The sequence below is a fragment of the Geotrypetes seraphini genome, chromosome 1, assembly GCF_902459505.1.
Source record: "Geotrypetes seraphini chromosome 1, aGeoSer1.1, whole genome shotgun sequence".
Lineage (NCBI taxonomy): Eukaryota > Metazoa > Chordata > Amphibia > Gymnophiona > Dermophiidae > Geotrypetes > Geotrypetes seraphini.
Window position 1 is genome coordinate 297,472,816 of NC_047084.1, and position 23,277 is coordinate 297,496,092.

Genomic DNA, 23,277 nt, shown 5'->3' on the forward strand with positions numbered 1-23,277 from the left:
CTCTCTCTGTCCACTTCCATCCAGCATCTGCTCCCCTCTTTCTCTCCTCCCATTTCCTTCTTGCATTTGTTCCCTTATCTCTCCCATCCACACTTCCATCTAGAATAGGCTCCCCATCAACCCTCCCCACTACCATCCAATGTCTGTCCTTTCTCTCTCCATCCACCCCTCTTCAATTAGCATCTACGCCCTTTCTTTCCTTCCAATCCAATTATATCCAGTATCCTTTCCCCTTATGCCTCTCTTCCTTTTCCCTGCACACCATTCCCATCAGTAGCACCCTTCCCCCTTTCTTTCTCTCCACCACTCTTGAAGTCCTGCTCCCTTCTTGCAGCAAGGTCCCACAATGAGTACGTCTGCCGGCTCTTCTCCGGAAGAAGTAAGTTACGTCGGAGGGGGTGGACCCAGCAGACACAGTCATCGCAACTCCCTGTGTCTGTCGGGTCCACCCCTCTCCCACGTATCATACTTCTTCCGGAGCAGAGCCAGCAGACGTACTCATCGCGGGACCTTCCTGCATCTCAGCACGGCTGCTGACTCTACTCCAAAGCAAGTATATCGGAGGGGGTGCACCGTCAGCTGCGCTGAGGTGCAGGTCTTTCTCAACAGTAGGGCAGGACGTTCCGGACCTAGACCGCTATGCACCCCCCCAGGGCATGCACCCGGGGTGGACCGCCCCTCCTCCCTCCCCCCCCCGCCAGGTATGCCACTGGCAAGGACTCATTTTCAAAGCACTTAGACACACAAAGTACCATAGGTTATTGTGATACTTTGTGTGTCTAAGTGATTTGAAAATGAGCCCCTATATAACTTTATTGTGTTATTAATGTGCAACCCTAGTTTTTACATCATGTTGCCACCATTATTTCTTCAAAAAGAAATGCAGGGGTAACTTGTTCAAATGAAAATTACTATCGAGTGACTAAAGAGGTCAATAGAACAAAAAATAAAGTCACCACTGATTCATCAATACACTTAGAAAACTTATTTTATGTTTAGAACTCTGCTCAGAGACATGAAGGCTGATTACTCGGCCTCACCTACCAATCATTGCAGTGTTCAAAAAAAGATTATTAATTTAAAGTACTTATTAATGCGCTAGCCAAAAAGCTATGCTGAACATATAAATGCTTTCATGAGGTTTATAATGATGAAAGAAAACTTAACTTTGAATAGTGACTGGTTCCGACGTGCACGTTTCGTGGCTGCGTCAGGGAACCGACAATACAGCTGGATTTAGAGCTGGTAGTGAAGTCACATGCAATTGAAAAGCTAGATCTCTCAAAAAGACGTTTGAGACATTAGAGAAGAAACGTCTTTTTGAGAGATCTAGCTTTTCAATTGCATGTGACTTCACTACCAGCTCTAAATCCAGCTGTATTGTCGGTTCCCTGACGCAGCCACGAAACGTGCACGTCGGAACCAGTCACTATTCAAAGTTAAGTTTTCTTTCATCATTATAAACCTCATGAAAGCATTTATATGTTCAGCATAGCTTTTTGGATAGCGCATTAATAAGTACTTTAAATTAATAATCTTTTTTTGAACACTGCAATGATTGGTAGGTGAGGCCGAGTAATCAGCCTTCATGTCTCTGAGCAGAGTTCTAAACATAAAATAAGTTTTCTAAGTGTATTGATGAATCAGTGGTGACTTTATTTTTTGTACCATTATTTCTTCAGCTGCCAATCAAGCAGGAATTTTTTTTCCAAAAAGCATATTTTCTGCTATTAATAATCTACCATAGTCTATTTTTGAGAAAGATATAGGGGAAGCCACTGCTTGCCCTGGATCAGTAGCATGGAATGTTGCTACTCTTTGGGATTCTAGAATCTTGCTACTCTTTGGGTATTCTGCATGGAATGTTGCTACTCCTTGGGTTTTGGAAAGGTACTAGGGACCTGGATTGGCCACCATGAGAACGGCCTACAGGGACTATTGATCTGACCCAGTAAGGCTATTCTTATGTTCTTAATGTTATATATAATACTTAATAGTATTTATGATAGAAAATGTGTCCATTTCCAAAGAATCATACATGGTGAAGATGGTTACCTTTGTTATGGAGTTCTATTGCATATCAAAATATTTTGCAGAGGAGCTACTGGGGCTCAGAAGTTACTGTAAGTGATAGGTCGTTTCAGAATTTTGATAGGTCGTTTCAGAATTTTGAGTTCACACCAGGTGAAGTTTACAGTGAACTGTCAAGACTAAAGGTAAATAAAGCCATGGGACCAGACAATCTGCACCCAAGAGTGCTCAAAGAGTTGTGCGATGTCCTGGCGATACTGCTAGCTGCACTCTTCAATCTCTCCCTAAGCACGGGGAGAGTACCCTTGGACTGGAAAACAGCCAACGTCATTCCTCTACACAAAAAGGGTTGCAGGGCAGAGGCTGCGAATTACAGGCCGGTGAGTCTCACATCAATAGTGTGTAAACTCATGGAAACTTTAATTAAACGCAAATTAGACACGATCCTGTCTGAGGGAAATCTACGGGATCCCAATCAACATGGATTCACCGGGGGTAGGTCCTGCCAATCTAATCTCATCAGCTTCTTTGACTGGGTAACAAGGAAGCTAGACTTGGGAGAGTCTATGGACATCGTGTACCTGGATTTCAGTAAAGCATTTGATAGCGTCCCACACCGCAGGCTGTTGAGCAAAATGAAATCGATGGGGTTAGGAGAAACACTAACTACTTGGGTCAATGATTGGCTAAGTGGAAGACTTCAAAGGGTAATGGTTAATGGTACCCTCTCTAAAACATTGGAGGTGACCAGCGGAGTACCGCAGGGTTCAGTCCTGGGCCCACTCCTTTTCAACATATTCATAGGGGATCTGACTCAGGGGCTTCAGGGTAAAATAACATTATTCGCCGACGACGCTAAACTATGCAATATAGTAAGGGAAGGTACTTTACAGGATAGTATGGCACAGGACCTGCTTACATTGGAAAGATGGTCCTCGACCTGGCAGTTGGGCTTTAACGCTGGGAAATGTAAGGTTATGCACCTCGGTAGCGGTAATCCATGCAAAAATTACACCTTGAATGGAGAAACTTTAACTTGTACTTTGGCGGAACGAGACCTAGGAGTAATCATCAGTGCAGACATGAAAACTGCCAATCAAGTGGAGAAGGCTTCATCTAAAGCAAGGCAGATGATGGGATGTATCAGTAGAAGCTTTGTCAGCAAGAAGCCTGAAGTCATAATGCCATTGTACAGAACCATGGTGAGACCTCATCTGGAATACTGTGTACAATTCTGGAGGCCACATTACCGTAAAGATGTGCTTAGAATCGAATCAGTTCAACGGATGGCCACCAGGAGGATCTCGGGGCTAAAGGGTCTCTCGTACGAGGAGAGACTAAACAAACTACAGCTCTACACTCTAGAAGAACGTAGGGAGAGGGGAGACATTTAAATACATCACGGGACGTATCGAGGTGGAAGATGATATCTTCTTTCTCAGGGGACCCTCTGCCACTAGAGGGCATCCGCTCAAACTCAGAGGCGGGAAATTTCATAGCGACATCAGGAAGTATTTCTTCACAGAAAGAGTGGTTGACCAGCGTGCTGGACTTTAAGAATAAATGGGATACCTATGTGGGATCCCTACGAGGGTCGAACTGGAATATCGGTCGCTAGGTATAGACTTAAGAGGATGGGTCAGTAGGGTGGGCAGACTTGATGGGCTATAGCCCTTTTCTGCCGTCATCTTCTATGTTTCTATGTTTCTATGGTCTCTCCACTGTCACACCAAGAGACCCAGGCTTGATTCCCAGCTCAGATCCTTCAATATGAAGATCAGTTGGGGCTGGGGAATGCTGCAGAGGAATCATTCACAGGCTCTGGAGACAGGGGAGGTCATTGAACAGCAGCAAGAACTAGTAGCCAGGTTCAAGGAACCATAATTGTATTCTCTTAGAAAGAGGACTATCCCTCAGGCAGAGGACTATCACTTTACAGAACTAAAGTGATTTGCAAGGGAAATAAAATATGTGGGAAATATTTACTGGGCAGCTGAGAATAGAGACTCCTGATACCAGATCCCAACCCTGTTTCTGGCTGAGGTAGAACCCAGAGGAGCAGGAAAAAACCACATTAAAAAAATAATTTGGGAAATCTGCTATCCTCTTTCTTTATGTTCATATCAATGTTTTTCTTTCTTTTTTGGGTCTCTTCGTTTTCTCTACTGAGCTTTGTCCTTTACAGTATTCTCTTTGTGTGTGTGTGTGTGGGGGGGGGGGGGGGCGGTGTGTGAAGTGCGAAGTAATAAAATTCGCAGACGACACCAAACTATTTAGTAGAGTTAGGACTAAAGAGGACTGTGAAGATTTACAAAGGGACCTAAACAAACTATGAGAGTGGGTGACGAGATGGCAGATGAAGTTTAATGTAGGGAAATGTAAAGTCTTGCCTGTAGGAAACAGAAACCCAAAGTACAGCTATACGATAGGAGGGTTGCTAATTGGTGAAAGTACCCTAGAAAGGGACCTGGGGGTAATAGTGGACAAGACAATGAAGCCATCGGCACAGTGCGCAGCGGCCTCAAAGAAGGCGAATAGAATGCTAGGTATCATCAAGAAAGGTATTACAACCAAAACAAAAGAAGTTATCCTGCTGTTGTATCGGGCAATGGTGCGCCCGCATCTGGAGTACTGCATCCAGTATTGGTCGCCGCACCTTAAGAAGGACATGGCGATACTCGAGAGGGTCCAGAAAAGAGCAACACGATTGATAAAAGGTATGGAAAACCTTTCATATGCTGAAAGATTAGAGAAACTGGGGCTCTTTTCCCTGGAAAAGCGGAGACTTAGAGGGAACATGATAGAGACTTACAAGATCATGAAGGGCAGAGAAAGTGGAGAGGGACAGATTCTTCAAACTTTCAAAAACTACAAGAACGAGAGGGCATTCGGAAAAATTAAGAGGGACGGATTCAGAACCAGTGCTAGGAAGTTCTTCTTCACCCAAAGGGTGGTGGATACCTGGAATGCGCTTCCAGAGGGTGTGATAGGACAGAGTATGGTATTGGGGTTCAAGAAAGGATTAGATAATTCCCTGAAGGAAAAGGGGATAGAAGGGTATAGATAGAGGATTACTTTACAGGTCCTGGACCTGATGGGCTGTCGCGTGAGCAGACTGCTGGGCATGATGGACCTCTGGTCTGACCCAGCAGAGGCACTGCTTGTGTTCTTATGTTCTTTTATTAAAGTCATCTATAAGAACATCAGCTACTACTGTATATACAATTAGATGCTCTATCAAGTTCACAAAGTAAAAGGGAGATCCAAGTCTCAATAGTAAATTAATGAGAACCAGAGCAACTTTTTAAATAGAGAAAGGGCCAAAATCATGGCAGTAAAGCAGCCAATAACAAATTAGCTCAACGATGATATCAACACAAAAAGCTATTTCCCAGCTAACCAAATGTTTCACACACGTTTTTGTTTAAGAGCTGGAAGCAACTTCTCAAATGTTTGAATCCTGGCCTTTCAGAAACAGACAACATCAGTCTAAAAAATATGTGCAGACTCATTTCAGATAGAATGTAGAAATTGAGTTGAGATGTCCTTGTCCAGATTGGGACATGGCTGATAGTATTGTTGAAAAGGATCTGCCAATGTGGGGTTTGCAAGTACATTCATACATTATATATAATCTACCAATTGCACAAGGCCACATCAAATCCCTGCTTGTCAAAGGAATTGGGCTTACCTGCCTGGTCCTGAAAACCAACTTGAAATTTTAAACATTTCTGTTTCAGAGTGTGACCCCTTTATATGCCTCCACTCAGATGTGAAGTTTTAGGAATTCCATCACTTACACACATAGAATGTAATTTGTAATCAGATGCCTAAGCAAGAAGTTCATAAAGCTGCTTACTTGAACCTATTTTATGCCTTCCTGTCTTTACAAATAGATTCCCAGACCCATTTCCGATAACTCCCAGCTGTTTGTGTTGCTTCACTGTTAATAAACATATCTTTAAAAAAAAACAAAAACACAAATACCAACACAAACATTTATACCTGCTCCAAAGAAGGTATAAATATGGGCTTGACCTTAATATTTGTACATGTATATTAAAAAAACAAAACAAAAACATGAATACATCTTGATTCTGCCTCTGCTCTGTATGGCTGTGTCTTACCTGGGTTCCAGACCTACATTCGTTAACTATACCACATATTGAGGAAGCAATCAGATTGGAGCTTAACCTGACAGAAGAAATTGGAATTCTTAGCCTTTGGGGCTCTGGACTTTGTAGGACTGCCATGCAAGAGCAACAGACTACAGATTCTGGTCTTGCTGTTATCAAAGATGGTACTGGAAGATGACCTGAACTATTTCCTGACAAATCTTGAGAGAACCACCTTCCTGGTTGGTTGGCTGGAAGCATCTTGGACAACTTACTTGGGAAATTTACTGACTGGTAGCAGCTAAAGGGTACTTTAAGACAACTTCAGAGGGATGGCCACCTATATGGAAGTGAAGGCTGCCATTCTGGAGAGGGCAGGCTATACCCCAGAGACCTAGCAGCAGTGATTTCAGAAGGGGTCCCTACAAGTTAAGAAGAATCCATGGAGTTTCTTCTACTGGCTCAAAGAGGTAGCCTAGAGATGGCTCCAAATGGAGATCAAGATTGGGCTGGAGTCACCGTCCTTGATCAATTTCTTGAAATACTTTTCCATCGATGAAACTTAGGTGCAGTACCACCCTAAGAGTTGACACTGGAGAGTGTTTTGGAAACACAACCTGAATTTGAAACCTACAAAGAGAAGTGAGCTGGGAGCCCCATGAGAAGAAGGCAGACTCCAAGAGTACTAAGGACCAGAAACCACCTTTTATCCTAGTGTCTCTGATTAAAGGGTTGCAGAAATTGGGATCCTCATCCCCATAAATTCAGCACACTTTGCTGACCTGATGGAAGGATCTGCACCTTCCTACCTGGCCAATATTCAAATCAGTGGTCACAGCTTTTTATCTGTTTACTTAATCATAGTGATCTGAATATGACAGCTAACTGATCAAACCTCAGCTCCTCATGGGCACTACCCGGATAATGTAAGGATGGTGTGGTAGGGTTACCATATAAGAATAGCCTTACTGGGTCAGACCAATAGTCCATCTAGCCCAGTAGCTTGTCCTCACGGCGGCCAATCCAGGTCACTAATACCTTGGCAAAAACCCAAAGAGTAGCAACATTCCATGCTACCAATCCAGGACAAGCAGTGGCTTCCCCCATGTATGTAAACCCAGATGTCTATATCTGTCCTCCTTACTTCCATTGCTTTCAGTAGATGTAAAGCCTGGATGTCTCAATCCATCCTTCTTATTTCTGGAGCCATATAGTAACCCTGGTATGTTGTGATATTCAGCTGTTCTGTCTTGTTAAGTGTTGCTGAATATCAGCGCTTAGGATGCCAGAGTGGATTTAACTGGGCAGAAGCCTCTCCTACCCTGTTAAATGCTTTTGAATATCAGGTAGTAAGCTTATGAGAGCCATCTTATCAATACACCCCTATTTCTTCACTTAATCACTCCAATAACAGACTTTTTCCTCAGTTAGGGCTCCATATACAAAGGTGCGCTAGCGTTTTTAACGCACGCACCGGATTAGTGCACGCTAGCTGAAAACCTGCCACTTGCTCAAAAGGAGGCGGTAGCGGCTAACGCGCACGGCAATTTAGTGCACGCTATTCCGCGCGTTAAGGCCCTAGTGCGGCTTTGTAAAAGGAGCCCTTGGTGTTGTAAATCACTGTAAAAGCACCAATGCACAAGCATATCAGGGATTTTCAGATATCCATCTGAGTAGCATATCTCAAGGTGGTAGAGATCCTCATTACTCCCAGCCTGGCATTTTTGGCTTTTTTTTTTTTTCAAATAAATATTTTTTGAACTATTTTATAAATATAAATTGTGAAATTATTTAACTTAGCTTATATGTAGTTTGTGTCCCCTTGATATCTGAAAATCCCTGATATGCTTGTGCATTGGTGCTTTTACAGTGATTGACACTAATTGAGGAAGAAGTCTGTTACTGGAGAAGCTTATGAGAGGCCTTTAACACTGGTAAAGAAGTATTTATGTGCAAAAATTCCTTCATAAAATTTCCCCTGTCAATGTAGAAAAAAATCATGGCTATATCTGCTTTCATGTGCAAAACCCCAGGTGATGCCTCTAAATATAAATTTATCCCCATCACTACTGCACATATTTTCAGTGAGCCTTTAATAAAAATATTATTGCAGTTTTGCACACCGAGACTTAAAGGGCTCCTTTTACAAAGGTGCACTAGGGCCTTAATGCGTACAATAGCGTGCGTTAAATTCCTGAGCGTGTTAGCCACTACCGCCTCTACCACCTCCTTTTTAAGAGGTGGTAGATTTTTGGATACCGCATACTATAGCGTGCAGTAATTTTGTGCGTGCGCTAAAAACCTTAGCACACCTTCATAAAAGGAGCCCAAAATCTTACATTTTCTGACCTAGACAAAATTTTGCCATATAGGGACAGATACATACTCACAAAATGCAGCACATAGTTCAAAATTAGGTTTTTTTTTGCTAGTTTTTAAAAGTCACAGTAAAAATGAACGTGGGTACACCAGGAAAAGAACACAGCAAAGCTTCTCCCACATTTGGAGCAGCATTCACTTAAAACACTTTTATTAAGGCGCAGAGAAGTTTCACTTCATATTCAAGGAAAAACCAGATTGCTAACTTTCACAGTTTGCTTCAAAATTACCAAGCTCTGGGCAAAACATATCTAAAAAGGCATGCAAGTGAATTTCCTCACACAAGCCTAAAACAGCACATCTTTAGAGCACGGATTTAATTTCTTGCAGCTTCTGGAAGGGAAAATAGTTTTACAGAAGCAAAAAAAAAACAAAAAAACATGTAATCAAATGTTTGGACATGAAGCACGGTGGGACTTGTGCCCATTTTTTTAAATTTAGCTCTGCAGGAAAAAGTTTCATGGTACTTTTTGAAGAGGTTTTTCCTTGAGTAATTTATTTTCCCTGTGGAATGTTTTTCCTCTGCTGGAGTTGCAGGCGACACGCTGTTTCAAAACTATGTGATCAAACTCACTTCTGTACTTTTTTGCTCAGAACTTCTCATAATTCTAACAACATAACAAAATTATCTGTCAGCAAAGCAAAAGAAATCCCTAAGACCAGGACTATTTATTTATGTATCTTACAATATTTAGGGCTCCTTTTACGAAGCTGCATTAGCGGCTTTATCGCATGCAACTTTTTAGTGCACGCTAACCCCCGCACTAACCGAAAAACTCCCGCCTGCTCAAGAGGAGGCTAACGTGGCCGGCAAATTAGTGCGCACTATTACGCGCGTTAAACCGCTAACGCGGCTTCGTAAAAGGAGCCCTTAATATATCATCCCACATCCCACATGCCTGTTCCCAAAAGTCTGTTCCATGCTTTCTTGAATTCAGGCACTGAGGGGCATTTTTAATATGATGTCTACATCCAGATCAGGATGTCTGAACCAAAGTGTCCAAAATATAGGTGTGATAATCGAAAAGACGTCCAAGAGTAACAGAGTGGTTTCATTTTCATGTAAGTATGCATCTGAAAAATCACTGTCTAAAGCAGGGGTGCCCACACTTTTTTTTTTTAATTAATCTTAATTCATTTTTAAAGCTCTCAATAAGTGTAATATATAATACAATCATTTATACTTAAATAACACTTAATATATCATCAAATTTTAAACTACATCAAATAATCCCTCTCCCTTGTATCCAATAGTTATTCATAAGTAAAAGAAATCATAAAATATTCCCATCCCCCCACCCCACCCTGGCCGTATATGAACCAAAGGGAAAAAAAATAATGTTTATTCTATACAATACTTTCAATCTTTGCAATATTTTGTTAATGGCTCCCAAATAACCTGAAATTTTTTAAAATTTCCCTGCTGTATAGCAATTATCCTTTCCATTTTGAATGGCATAAAGAGTTCCACCAAAAGCTGTAATTCAGCCTCTTCCAATTTTTCCAGTTATTCGTAATCTGTTGTATGGCAACCACTGTCATAATAAGCCTGTTGTTGGCTTTTAGCCCTCATTGACATGCCAAACAATACAGGGCTCATTTTATCAATGTGCGGTAGGCGGTTAACACCTTCGCTAGTTGCTAACACCTACATTGACGAGGCATTAGTTTTTTGGCTAGCTGCGGGCGTTAGCGCGTGATGAAATGTCAGATGTGCTAACCCCCGTAGCGCACCTTGATAAAAGGAGCCCACAGTGTCATAGGACAATGCCACTGGATTTTCTAACAAATTATTTATTTGAACCCCTTATTGATTTCCAAAAAGCAAGAATGAATGGACAATAGAATAACAAATGATCTAATGTCCCAGCTTCAAGATGACAGTGCCAGCATCTATTAGATTTAGAGCTATCTAACTTCTGTAACTGAACCGGGGTCCAAAAAGCTTTATGTAACAGAAAAAAACAAGTTTGTCTCATAGATGCAGATACTGTACATCTCATCCTCCAAGCCCAAATACGTGACCATTGAGAGGCAGTAATTTAATACTTGATCTCAATGCTCTAAATGTCCCGAAGACCAGTCTTTGGTTTCTTTTCTAAAAATCCAGATATTAATTTATACCACTGAGCGGCCTGATGTCCAAGGAAGTCCACCTGAAAGCACAAGAGCAGCAAACTATACTGATTACTGAATTTTTTCCTTTCAGGGAACCCAGCCTGAATGGCCTGCTTCAGCTGCAAGCATCTATAATTTTGTGATTTATTAAGACCAAATTTGCGTTGCAATTGTGAAAAATCAAGCAGATGCCCACACTTTTTTGGCTTGCGGGCTACTTTTAAAATGACCAAGTCAAAATGATCTACCAACAATAAAATTTTTAAAAACAAAGCACATGGTACGCAGAGAAAATGTTAATTATCATTTGTTTTCAGGGTTTTTTTTCAGAGGTCAAGGCAGATGACTTTAAAATATGTAATGTCACCTCAGTAACAATTGTACAAAAACAGACAAATATAATCCCTCCCCTTTTACTAAACCGTTATAGAGGTTTTTAGCTCATGGAGCTGCGCTGAATGCCCCTCGCAGCTCCCGACGCTCATAGGATCCCTGCGCTAAAAACCACTATTGCAGTTTAGTAAAAGGGGGCCATAATGCAAAATATAGACAGCAGATATAAGTTCTCAAAATGGACACATTTTGATCACTATATTGAAAATAAAATCATTTTTCCTACCTTTTTGCCTGGTGATTTCATGAATCTCTGGTTGCATTTCCTCCTTCTGTAAATCCAATATTTCTTTCTTTCTGCCCCCTCCCCTTTTCTTTCTGTCTCTCTTTCTTTCTCTCTCCCCCGTCCCCCTCTTTATTTCTGTCTTTCTTTCTCTCTCCCTGCCTGCCTGTCTTTCTTTCTCTCTCTCCCTACCTCCCCCAAGCCATCGTGCTGATTTCTCCACTTCCCCGATTCTTTCTAGCTTCCTGCCCTTCCCCCCCCCCCCAAGCCACCACACCACCACACTGATTTCTCCCTGCTTCTCCGAACCAGATCTGGTGCGTACAAGCACCGTACCCACAAGCCTTCACCTCCGACGTCAATTCTGACGTCGGAGAGGAAGTTCCAGGCCAGCCAGGCAGTGATTGGCTGGCCCAGAACTTCCTCTCCGATGTCAGAATTTGGGCATCCCTGGTCTAAAGTGTGTTCTACTGGACGTATAGTAGTATTTGATTTTCTGACCGTGAGACATCTAGCATAGGTATTCTATTAGTTATCCTACCAGACATCCCCCGCGGCAATACTTCACCAGGTCAACAACTATACGGTCCTGCATGTGTATATATAGCCCTGCACTTTGAAATATGATCTTTGAGGGTGTAGTTAGGAGTTGTGGTAGGAGAAAGGAGTGGTGGTCTGACAGAAAATCAGTTGGTAAAAAAAAGAGTCTGCTAGAGTGACAATGAGAGTGACGGTGAGAGTTACTGGGAGAGTGAGAGAAGTGTAGTCTGAAAGGGTGTGAAATTGTGAGAGAGTGCTCCCCCTGAGTGTGTCTGTGAGAGAGTGGGAGAGTGAGTGAGGGAGAGAATTTGGGAGTGAAAGGGCATATGATGGGGGAAAGGAGGGCACCCAATTATTCCCAGATGGAGACTGAGCTTTTGGTGGAGCTCTGTCTACAGTACAGGAGGCATCTCTTTGCCTACATGGCCGGCACCCCTCTCCCCCTCTGGATCTCCCAGAGGGCCTGGATATTCATCCAGAGCACTCTCCGGAGATGAGTGTCAGCCCGTGTCTGCCACCATCTATCCTAGGGCCTCTAGAGCTTGCAGGGGGCCTACTTAACACAAATGGCCCCCTTATATGAGGAACTCCAAGAATCTCAGCCCCCACTAGCTACCCCCCTCCGCCTGTTGCTATTTCTCAAAAGCCATGCGTGGAGCATTGCACAGCAGATCCTCAAATGAAAATGAGAAAACAGTGAACCTGCCTGATCTTGATCCCCAGTATTGCACAGGTTGAAAGAATTAATGTCAATATATAATTAAATCAAGAAAATATTAAAATAGGAATGATTAATGATATCTAATATGCTCAGTCATGTCCTCATAAATCTGCACTGTATGGCTTCACTACCAACACATCCAAAAAGTGTCATAAAGAGGGAAATGGATATTTATCTTGCTAAACCTGTCTGATTTGCTTTTTCAAAACCTATATTTTAGAAGGATATCTATACTGTTCATCTAAATGTCAAGATGGCATTTTAGAGGCATGATGTGTGTGGAACAGGCTTATGATCTAGATGATTTTCTGCCATAATCAAACATTTAAGAATGCATCCAGGGTACAAGTTAGATGTCTGTGCCAAAAAGGTGCTCTTCCAGAGATGCACAACGATGTCCATGCAAAGGTTTTTTCAACTTTGGAAAAAGGTCGAAGTTTGATGGACTCATGTCGGGACTGTAGGGAGCATGAGGTAACACCTCCCAGCCGTATTCACGTAGTTTTTCAATGACGACATTCCCTAAGTGCAAGCGAGCATTGTCATGAAGAATGAGTGGCCCAGCCAAGAGCAACTGAGGTCAGGTTTTGTGCATTTTTCTGCGTATTTTTTGCAAAAAATCATGATAATACACCGCTGTGACATTTCTTCCACATGGAACTTTGTCTGTGATGATGATGCCTTCATGATCATAAGCAAAAATCATAATTTGTTTGTCTTTTGATTGAGCTCATCGAAATGTTTTTGGTCGTGGGGAAAATGGAGCTCTCCACTTGTCATTAAAAACTATGCGAATACGGCTAGGAGGTGTTACCTCATGCTCCCTACAGTCCAGACATGAGTCCACCAGACTTCGACCTTTTTCCAAAGTTGAAATAACCTATGCGTGGACATCATTTTGCATCTCTGGAAGAGCTTTCTTCTGCCAGTACCTGAGCAATTCAGCAACTGAACAAAAACGGTGTCTTGGATGGAATAATGAAGCTTCCCGGACATTGGGACTCGGTCATTGCAAAGCACGGAGATTATATTGAAGGACTGTATAGAAATACTTGGAAAAAAAAATAAACATGCAAATAAAAAAAAATAGTGTGCATTATTTATGAAATGACCCTCGTACTTGGAAACACAAAGTATCATAGAAACTTTTTTTTTTTTTTGTAAAATCTTTATTAATTTTCAAAACTAATACAAAGTGCCATGAACTATAAGAACATAAGAACTGCCATCTCCGGATCAGACCCATGGTCCATCGAGTCTGGCGATCCGCACACGCGGAGGCCCAGTCAGGTATACACCTGATGTAGTTTTAGTCACCCATATCCCTCTATGCCTCTCGTAAGGAGATGTGCATCTAATTTGCCTTTGAATCCTAGCACAGTGGATTCCTTAATAACCTCCTTTGGGAGAGCATTCCAGGCGTCTACCACTCGCTGTGTGAAGCAGAACTTCCTGACATTTGTCCTGGACTTGTCCCCCCTTAGCTTCAAACCATGTCCTCTTGTCCGTGTCACGTTGGACAATGTAAATAATTTATTTTCCTGCTCTGTTTTATCGATGCCTTTCAGCATTTTGAACGTCTCGATCATGTCCCCTCGCAGCCTCCTCTTCTCAAGGGAGAACAGTCCCAGTTTCTTGAGTCGTTCCTCATATTCCAAGTTCTCCATACCTCTTATTAGCTTCATTGCTCGTCTCTGCACCCTCTCCAGCAGTTTTATATCCTTCTTTAGGTTGGGAGACCAATGTTGGACACAGTATTCCAAGTGTGGTCTGACCATTGCTCTATAAAGCGGCATTATGACTTTCTTCGATCTACTTGTGATTCCTTTCTTTATCATGCCTAACATTCTGTTTGCTTTCTTTGCCGCTGCCGCGCATTGTGCCGATGGCTTCAGAGTCCTATCTATCAGTACACCCAGGTCCTTTTCTTGTTCGCTCTTACCCAGAGTTGCGCCTGACATTCTATACTCGTGTTCCTTATTCTTACTACCTAAATGCATTACTTTGCATTTCTCCACGTTGAACTTCATCTGCCATTGCTCTGCCCATTTCTCTAACTGATACAAGTTGCTCTGGAGTTCCTCGCTATCCTCCTGCGATCTGATTGCCCGGCATAGCTTTGTGTCGTCTGCAAACTTAATGATCTCACTGGATATTCCGTCTTCCAGGTCATTGATATAAATATTAAATAGGATCGGCCCAAGTACCGAGCCCTGGGGCACACCACTAGTCACTTTCTCCCAGTCTGAGAACTTCCCATTTATGCCCACTCTCTGCTTTCTGTTTTCCAGCCATTTGCCTATTCACCTTTGTATATCTCCCTCTATTCCATGGCTTTGTAGTTTCCTGAGAAGTCTTTCATGTGGAACTTTGTCGAATGCTTTCTGGAAGTCCAAATATATTATGTCCACCGGCATTCCACTATCAATTTGCTTGTTCACGGTCTCAAAAAATTGAAGTAAATTCGTTAAACATGATTTCACTTTCCTGAACCCATGTTTACTGGATTTCAGCAAGTCGTGTGTATCTAGGTGCCGGACTATGCTATCCTTGATCAGTGCTTCAACCATCTTTCCAGGGACAGATGTAAGGCTCACAGGTCTGTAGTTGCCCGGTTCCCCTCTCGATCCTTTTTTGAAAATTGGGGTGACGTTCGCTATCTTCCAGTCATCTGGTATCTGTCCAGTTCTGATTATCAGATTGGCAAGTTTTTGCAATAACTCTCCGATTTCAACCTTCAATTCCTTTAAGACTCTCAGGTGAATTCCATCCGGTCCAGGGGATTTGTCACTTTTAAGTTTGTCGATCTGGTGGTATATCTGGTCCAACTCCACTTCAACTGTGGTGAGGCTGTCTTCTACTACTCCACTAAACACTTTCACTGCTTCTGGTATTTTTGCGGTATCCTCCTCTGTAAAGACGGATGCAAAGAAGGAATTTAGTTTGTCTGCAATTTGTTTATCTTCCTTGATGTACCCTTTTCTTCCCTGGTCGTCCAGGGGTCCCACCGCCTCTTTTGCGGGTTTTTTCCCTTTCACGTATCTAAAGAAGGGCTTGAAGTTTTTGGCCTCTTCTGCTATTTTTTCCTCATAGTCCTTTTTGGCATCCCTCACCGCCTTGTGACATTTCTTCTGATCATCTTTATGTTTTTTCCATGCTTCGGTTGTTTTCATGTGTTTCCATTTTTTGAAAGAGTCCTTCTTTTCTTTTAGGGCTTCCCTCACCTGTCTGGTAAGCCATGCCGGTTCTCCCTTACCTTTTGTTCTCCCCTCTTTGGAGATCCTCAGAATGTGGAGATTTTGTGCTTCTGTGATAGTATTTTTCAGTAGGGACCAAGCCTGGTCTACCGTTTCAAGTTTGTCCACCTTTTTCTTGAGTCGTTATTTCACCATGGCTCTCATGCGATCGTATTTGCCCTTAAATTCCATCAATAACATTACAGAAGAAAAATATCCCTCCCCTTCCTTCCAGCAGTTCAATAAAAAAAATAAACCAAAAAGATATCCCCCCACCCACCCACCCCGTCCTGGATATGTATAAAAATAAAGAGAAAATTAAATAAAAACAATTATGTCAAATATCAAGATACAATTAAAAGATTATTATATAAAGAAATTTTTTAAAACTTAAAAAGTGCATCTAAGAAAACAAAAACACATATAAAGAAAGGGGAAAGTAGAGATAATTACTGAAGAGTGATAGTACCATCACTGTTACATGGATTTCTCATAAATACCTTCAACACCATAGGTAGGCATAAACATCGATCATATGTACTCAATCAGTAATTATTTCTTACATCTGACTGACCAAGCTTGTATGCCCAAATTTAACTAGTCAAAAAGGAGGGTCCTTATGTTACAACCTGATTCTTGGTGACAGCAACATAAGATTATCACTACTCTATTCTATACTCTTATAATCCACATAATCCCAATTGGTTCAAGGCATCATACAGCAAACAAGCAAATGTAATATTGCTGGGACGTTACATTAAGATATATATGAATCAGGTGTTTTAAAAATCCTCAGATCCATTCAGATTATATGGAAAAAAAGTCCTTAAATATCTCAGAAAGGAATTATGAGATGTTTGTAATTGAATTTGGAGAGGTAAACTGTTCCAGATTTTGCTCACTTGAAATAAAAAAGAACAATCAAATAGATGCTTATAGTAGATACCTGTTACTGTTGGAAAATGCAGAGACCATGTGGTTAAGGTTCAAAAAGAACTCCTGGCATTTAGAAGTGTAATTAATTGATGAAAGTATTCTGGTGCAAGCCCATTTTAGAATTTAAAAAACAAGCACATATTATTTGTGCTTGGATTGATAGCCAGTATAATTCAGCCACTAAAGACTACTGCTCCTATTGTCCCAACATGGGTTGGGTTGCCTGAAGGAGAATGTTGGGATAGGGGCAGGGCAGGATTAATTCTAGGCACCCAAGTATACTAGGCCACCTGGCCCTGCTCCTTCATGGCCCTTCCCCCTCCATGACTGCCTCTCTCTGTCCCCCTTCCCGTGAGAGTATACCTTCTGACCTAGCTCCAGAAGTCCAAGGAGCACCTCCTCCTTCCTTCTTCATTATTCAGTGCAGTCAAACTCACACTCTTCAAAAAGCCACGGGCAGCGTAAAAGTTTCCAGGTCATTTGTGGACAGTTTGTAGGAAACGCTGCCCTCAGCCTTTTGAAGACTGAGTTTGGCTGCACTGAATAATGAAAAAGGCAGGAGGAGGCAGTTCTTGGATATCTGGAGCCGTACAATGAGGCAGGTACAATGACGTCATCGGAGCAGGTTGCGTTCCATGCCCCCCTGACCTCTTCGGGCCCGAGGCACATGCCTACTTGACCTACCCTTAACCAGCCCTGGATAGGGGCATGGCTAGATTTTATGTTCCTGGATGGTAAGGTTGGGATTTCAAGGGGTGTTTATTTGTTTATGCTCATCTTCCATGGGCTTGAGATATCCTGGTAGAGGGATTGGGTGGATTATATTTTAACTATTTATGTCCCTCCTCAGGGCTGGGATGTAGGCTTTGCTGGCATTCAGGATATAAGGGCCCCTGCTGGATCCAAAGGGTTTACATTGCAGTTTATTTCTGTTTCATATACTGCTATATTGAAAGTATCATCACAGCAGTTTACAATAAGTAAAGGGTCAATAATTAAAATTAAGATATGTGAGGAAACAAAGCTTGAAAATGATGGGGAGAGAAAAGTTACAATCTCATTTTAGGAAGAAAAGGGACATAAGATTTTAATTCTATCGTGGTCCCCAGGCTCCAAAAATCGAAAAACCATAATCAGTGTCAGTTTTCAGACTGCTCACTGATTTTCCAATGCATCCCTAAATAGAAATGCTTTTAGGCCTTTCTTGAAAAGTTGATAGGATGATTCCATTCTTAAAAATTGTGGTAGACTGTTCCAAATGTATAGACCTACTACACAGAAAATTGATGTGTGGGTTGATTCATAGCATATGTGACAATATGAAGGTGCTGCTCTGCTGTGATGATCATAGTGTATGTGTTATAGATGATAGAAAAACTCCTAATTGGATGATCCTGGAAACAAGAGTTAGTATCCAGTGGGATATACTGTAGGTAGACAATCCTCCTCTTGTAGAAAGGAAGAAATGTGGTCCCATCTTCTAGTGTCTGAAATCAGTTTAACTGTTGTGTTTTGGAGAAGCTAGAGACATCAACGATTAACTGCACAGATTCTTTTAAGTAATTCATCACAGTAATCCAAATGACTACTTATTCAAGAAAGAATCAACGTATTTAGGGCCTTGTTAGAAAACAATGATCTAACTGATCAAATCGAATGAAGTTTGTGAAATTTTTTTTTTTTTTAACATAGGAGATATATGGTTTAAAAGATAACTTCTTGTCTCTGATTATTCCTAGGATTTTTAAAGGCAAGGTCCATGTAACTGAGGATCCTGACATGAAAATCAGAGAAGCAGCAGGATTTATTTGTTGTCTGTCAAATATGATGCCCTTAGTCTTTTCTGGGTTTAATTTCATTCTATTTTGGGACAACCAGGATGCAGTTCTTCTGATTTGTGTTATGTAGCATGAAATTAGGCCTTAAAAATATCATGTGTTGCCATGACTGGAAATATGCATCTGGGAAAGGAGATGGGACTTGATATACCACTTTTTTATGGTTACAATCAAAGCAGTTGATATATAAGATACAGGTATGTATTATGTACCTGGGATAATGGAGGATTAAATGACTTGCCCATTGTCACAAGGAGATACAGTGAAAATTGAACCCACGTCCCCAGATTCGACTTCTGCACAAACTATGATGCTACTCCTCCATTCTGGCTGTGCTGATGGGCAAAAAAATTATTGCAAATTTATATATAGATGTAGATGAGTCCAAAGCTAATTTGTATCCTGTAGCCTAATCTTTTAAAAATGAGTACTAACCCTGGACTATTTTAGTAGGGCTAACACATGAGGCCCTTGGATAACAACAGATCACTGAAAAGTAAACCTCATGCCAAACAAAGAATGCTTAACTTGTCTTGTATTACTGTACATGATTCCATGCATATGTCACAATGATATTTTGTACATGATGAATAAGGGTGGAGAGACCGTACTGAGAATGCTTACACACTGATGTCATGCAGAATAAACCAAAGCACACCCTTTAAAAACAACTTTTGTGCCATGCCAGCTAAATAATTCCATAATTCCACTAGAATTCATGGGAAGCTCAGTCATTCTCAAAGGATTAAGGGGTGAAGCAATCATAGTAGATTAATGTTAAAATGTGATATTTTACTGTTAACCCCAGTTATTAGTAACTAGGTTGCATTATATATAACAAAATCTGTTCTAAAAGAGCGCAAGCTAGTGGTAAAATAACATGTCTTATTGATAGCCCATGTTGAATTATCTACACCAATGGTCTCCAACATGCAACTGCAACACCACATGCAGCCCCCAAAGTCCTCCTTTGTAGTCCTCGAACAGTTGGCTGAAATGTTCTTCAAGTCCTGCAAATTTCTTAAGTTCAATCTTATAATACCTGCTCAGAACATTGAATGTCTGGAAAAAGGATTGCTGTAGGCCAGGCATGGACAAAGGTCGACATAGAGCAGGTATGGGCCTACTTTACATGCACCATATGTATATACTGCCATAGAACAGGTCAAAGGTAAGGATTCATATTTAGATTTGTGTGATATTCACAGGAAGAGTTTACATTTACATGATATTCATTATTGCACATTATTATTATTATTTGATTATGGTACAAAAGAAAAAATGAAAAGCACTCTAGAGATTTCCTATGATGATGTGCGGCCAATAGTAGGGTACAACCGTCCACTACTCCTGGCCAACTGTGGAAGTGGTTGAGTTTTAAGCTCCTAGTGAGCCTTGCTCTCTTCAGTTACACCATCACACTGAGGATATCCCATAAAAAAATAAAATTAATATTTAGTACTTTTTCCATTGTGCAATAGGTTATACCTCTCCTCTGCACGTTCGGTTTGTTTTGATTTACTAGAGTGGTATGACAAAGCAAGATAAATCATGAAACACTTGTGTTGTGGGGATTGTGGAAACTGTGACAAAATTTTACTAAAACACAGAAGTGTGCGTGATGAAAACACAGTTTTCAACTAGTATAGACTTAAATGTGAACCAATCTACTTGTCTTGAAGCCTTCAAAAACACATGAAGGGGCATAATCAAAAGAAAGGTCTAAGTCCGTTTTGGGCCTAAGTCACAAGTCGCCCAAAGTCGGACATGGGAAAAAGTCCATTTTCAAAAAAATATGTCCAACTTTTATTTTTATTTTTATTTTTTTTTAAGTTCAATGTTTTTTATTGGTTTTATGAATAAACAGTAATACAAATATTTGCAGAGACTGTAAAAATGTAATGAGCCATGAGAGAGAAAAGAAAAGAGAAAAAGTGCACACTAGATGACAATCAATCTACAGTGTGTAAAGTCTAACAGTTAACATAGGGTACAAACACAACCGAAATCATGTGCTCTTAAGTATTTTGTCACAGTAATCTAACAGAGGTTGCCATATATTGTCATGCTTAGAAACACTGTCATGTTTAATAGCAAAGCTACGTTCATATCTCATAATTAAACAGATGTTATGCCACCATAGAGCATGCGATAAGTTATCTGGATTTTTCCAATTAGTGAATATTAGTTTCAACGCAATCATAATTAAACATCTAAGCAATTTAGCTTTTGGGCCTGAAATAATCTTTGTTAACCCATATGCACCATAAATCACTATAGCTAGGGTTAATTGTTCTTGAATATCAATGATTTCAGTTATAGTTTTCCAGATTCGTAACCAAAAAATATGAACTGGGGGACAATGAAAGATCATATGATCTAATTTACCAATTTCTGATTTGCAGGACCAACAGCAATTGATCTCGGAATTGGGCAACTTAGAAAGCTTATAGGGAGTCCAAAATGCCCTGTGCATCATAAAAAACATAGATTGAGTAATAGCTGCAGAATGTAGCGTAGTATATGTGTCCCTCCATATCTGTGGCCAGTGTTTCCTCGAAAGAGTGACACCAGTATCATTTGACCATGTAGCACATAATGCCAAATCATTATTGAATTTGAGATTAATAAGTAATGTGTACCAAGCAGCTACATGACCCTTCTGCTTAAGTTTCATCAAATCATAAAGCTTCCAAATAGAGGGTGTGATTTGTTTGAGCGAATTTAAATCATAACCTGCTGCAATAGCATGTCGGATTTGTAACCATCTAAAATAATGTGTAGAAGGTAAGTTATAAGTTTTACTTAAAGTCTCAAATGGAATCCAAGAACTATCACAATATAAATGTGCAATAAAAGCAATTCCAGCTCTTTTCCAGGAGATCCAATTAATTGTTTTGTTCTGAATAACTATTTTAGGATTGTTCCAAAGATAAATGTAGGTAGTGTCTTTACATTTTGTTTTCAGCAGTTTGTCCGTCTCCGTAAGTGCCAAGGTTGAAGAAGAAACTGGATTGTTTTGCTTACCAGGGTCAGGGCGTGTGAATGTAGAGTGGAGCAGGTCTGTTGAATCAGCTGTTTCGGATTCTAGAATGACCCATGCAGGAAGATCATCATCTGTAGATTCACGAATCCAATTAGTGCATTGTCTCAACATCATGGCTGAATGGTATTCATAGAAACTAGGAAAACGGACACCTCCATCTGATTTATCCCTTTTTAGCTTCTGAAGACTGATACGCGGAGAAGATTTGTTCCACAAAAACTTAGTGAGTACAGACTCAATCATTTTATAGGAAGACTTGTTGAGATATACTGGTATCATACTCAATGTATAGTTGATCACAGGTGAGATCATCATCTTGATGGTCTCTAACCTCCCCCACCAAGATAACCGAAGTGGCGACCATCTAGTCGTCATTTTGGATACTACCTCCATTAAATGATCTGTGTTGAGTTGAAGTATTTCTTCTATTGATGGAGCAAATAGAACACCTAAGTATTTTAGTTTTCTTCCAGCCCAATGTAGACCCAACTGTTGAATCTTTGTGAGCGCCTGGGGAGCATTCAATGCCATCACCTCTGTTTTTGTAAGGTTCAGTTTGTAACCTGATATTGAGGAGTAGCAATCAATAATTTGCAGAGCAGGGGAGATAGAATCCACAGAAATGTATAGTAAAACATCGTCTGCATAAGCAGATAGTTTGATTTCTTTTTCACCAATACAGATACCTTTAATGTTAGTATCAGATCTCAAGGCTATAAGTAAAGGCTCCAAAGCCAAATTAAACAGTAGAGGAGATAGAGGACATCCCTGCCTAGTACCCCTCTCTGGTTTAAACGAAGACGAGAATAGGCCATTAATATAAATCCGTGTGTGAGGAGAGGTATATAATACACTCAGCATGGCAATAAAATGTGATGAGAAGCCAAACCATTCAAGTATTCGAAATAGATAAGACCATTCAATCCTATCAAAGGCCTTTTCCGCATCCAAACTCATAGCGACCAGTGGCTCCTCTATTTCCTTAGCCTTGAGAATAACATTTAGGAAAGTTCGTGTGTTATCATTTGAGAATCTATTAATCATAAATCCATTTTGATCCGTCGCAATAAGCTTAGGTAACACAAATTGTAATCTAGTAGCCAACAGTTTAGCGTAAATTTTTGCATCAGAGTTAATCATTGAGAGTGGCCTGTAATTAGTTACTTTCAAGGGATCCCTATTAGGTTTGGGTAAAACGATTATTGTGGCCTCAGTAAAGGTACCAGCAACATCTTTAGTTGTAACCAAGTAGTTGAAGTATTCAATCAAGTGAGGTACTAATTGTTCATGAAAAACTGAGTAAAACTCATTCGTTAGACCATCAGGACCGGGAGTTTTAGATTTCGCCATGGACTTAATTACTTCACACAATTCAGTGGGTGTGACAGGCTCATTCAATTTGGTATTCTCTGAGTCATCCAAGGTGGCATGTGGCAAGTCAGTAAGGAAGCCCTCTAGATTCCCCGAGTGGTCCAGCTCTGATGCATAGAGGCTACTATAATAACTCTGAAAGGTTGACAAGATATCCTTAGGATCTGTTGTTAAACTATCATCATCCAGTCTAAGTGCAGCTATATTCGTTTTATCCCTTCTGCCCTTTAGATAATTGGCTAAACTATGACCGCATTTGTTGTTATCAGTATAATAATTAGCATGTTGTGAATATATTTGAGTGGCCGCCGTCTTGCTCAATATGATATT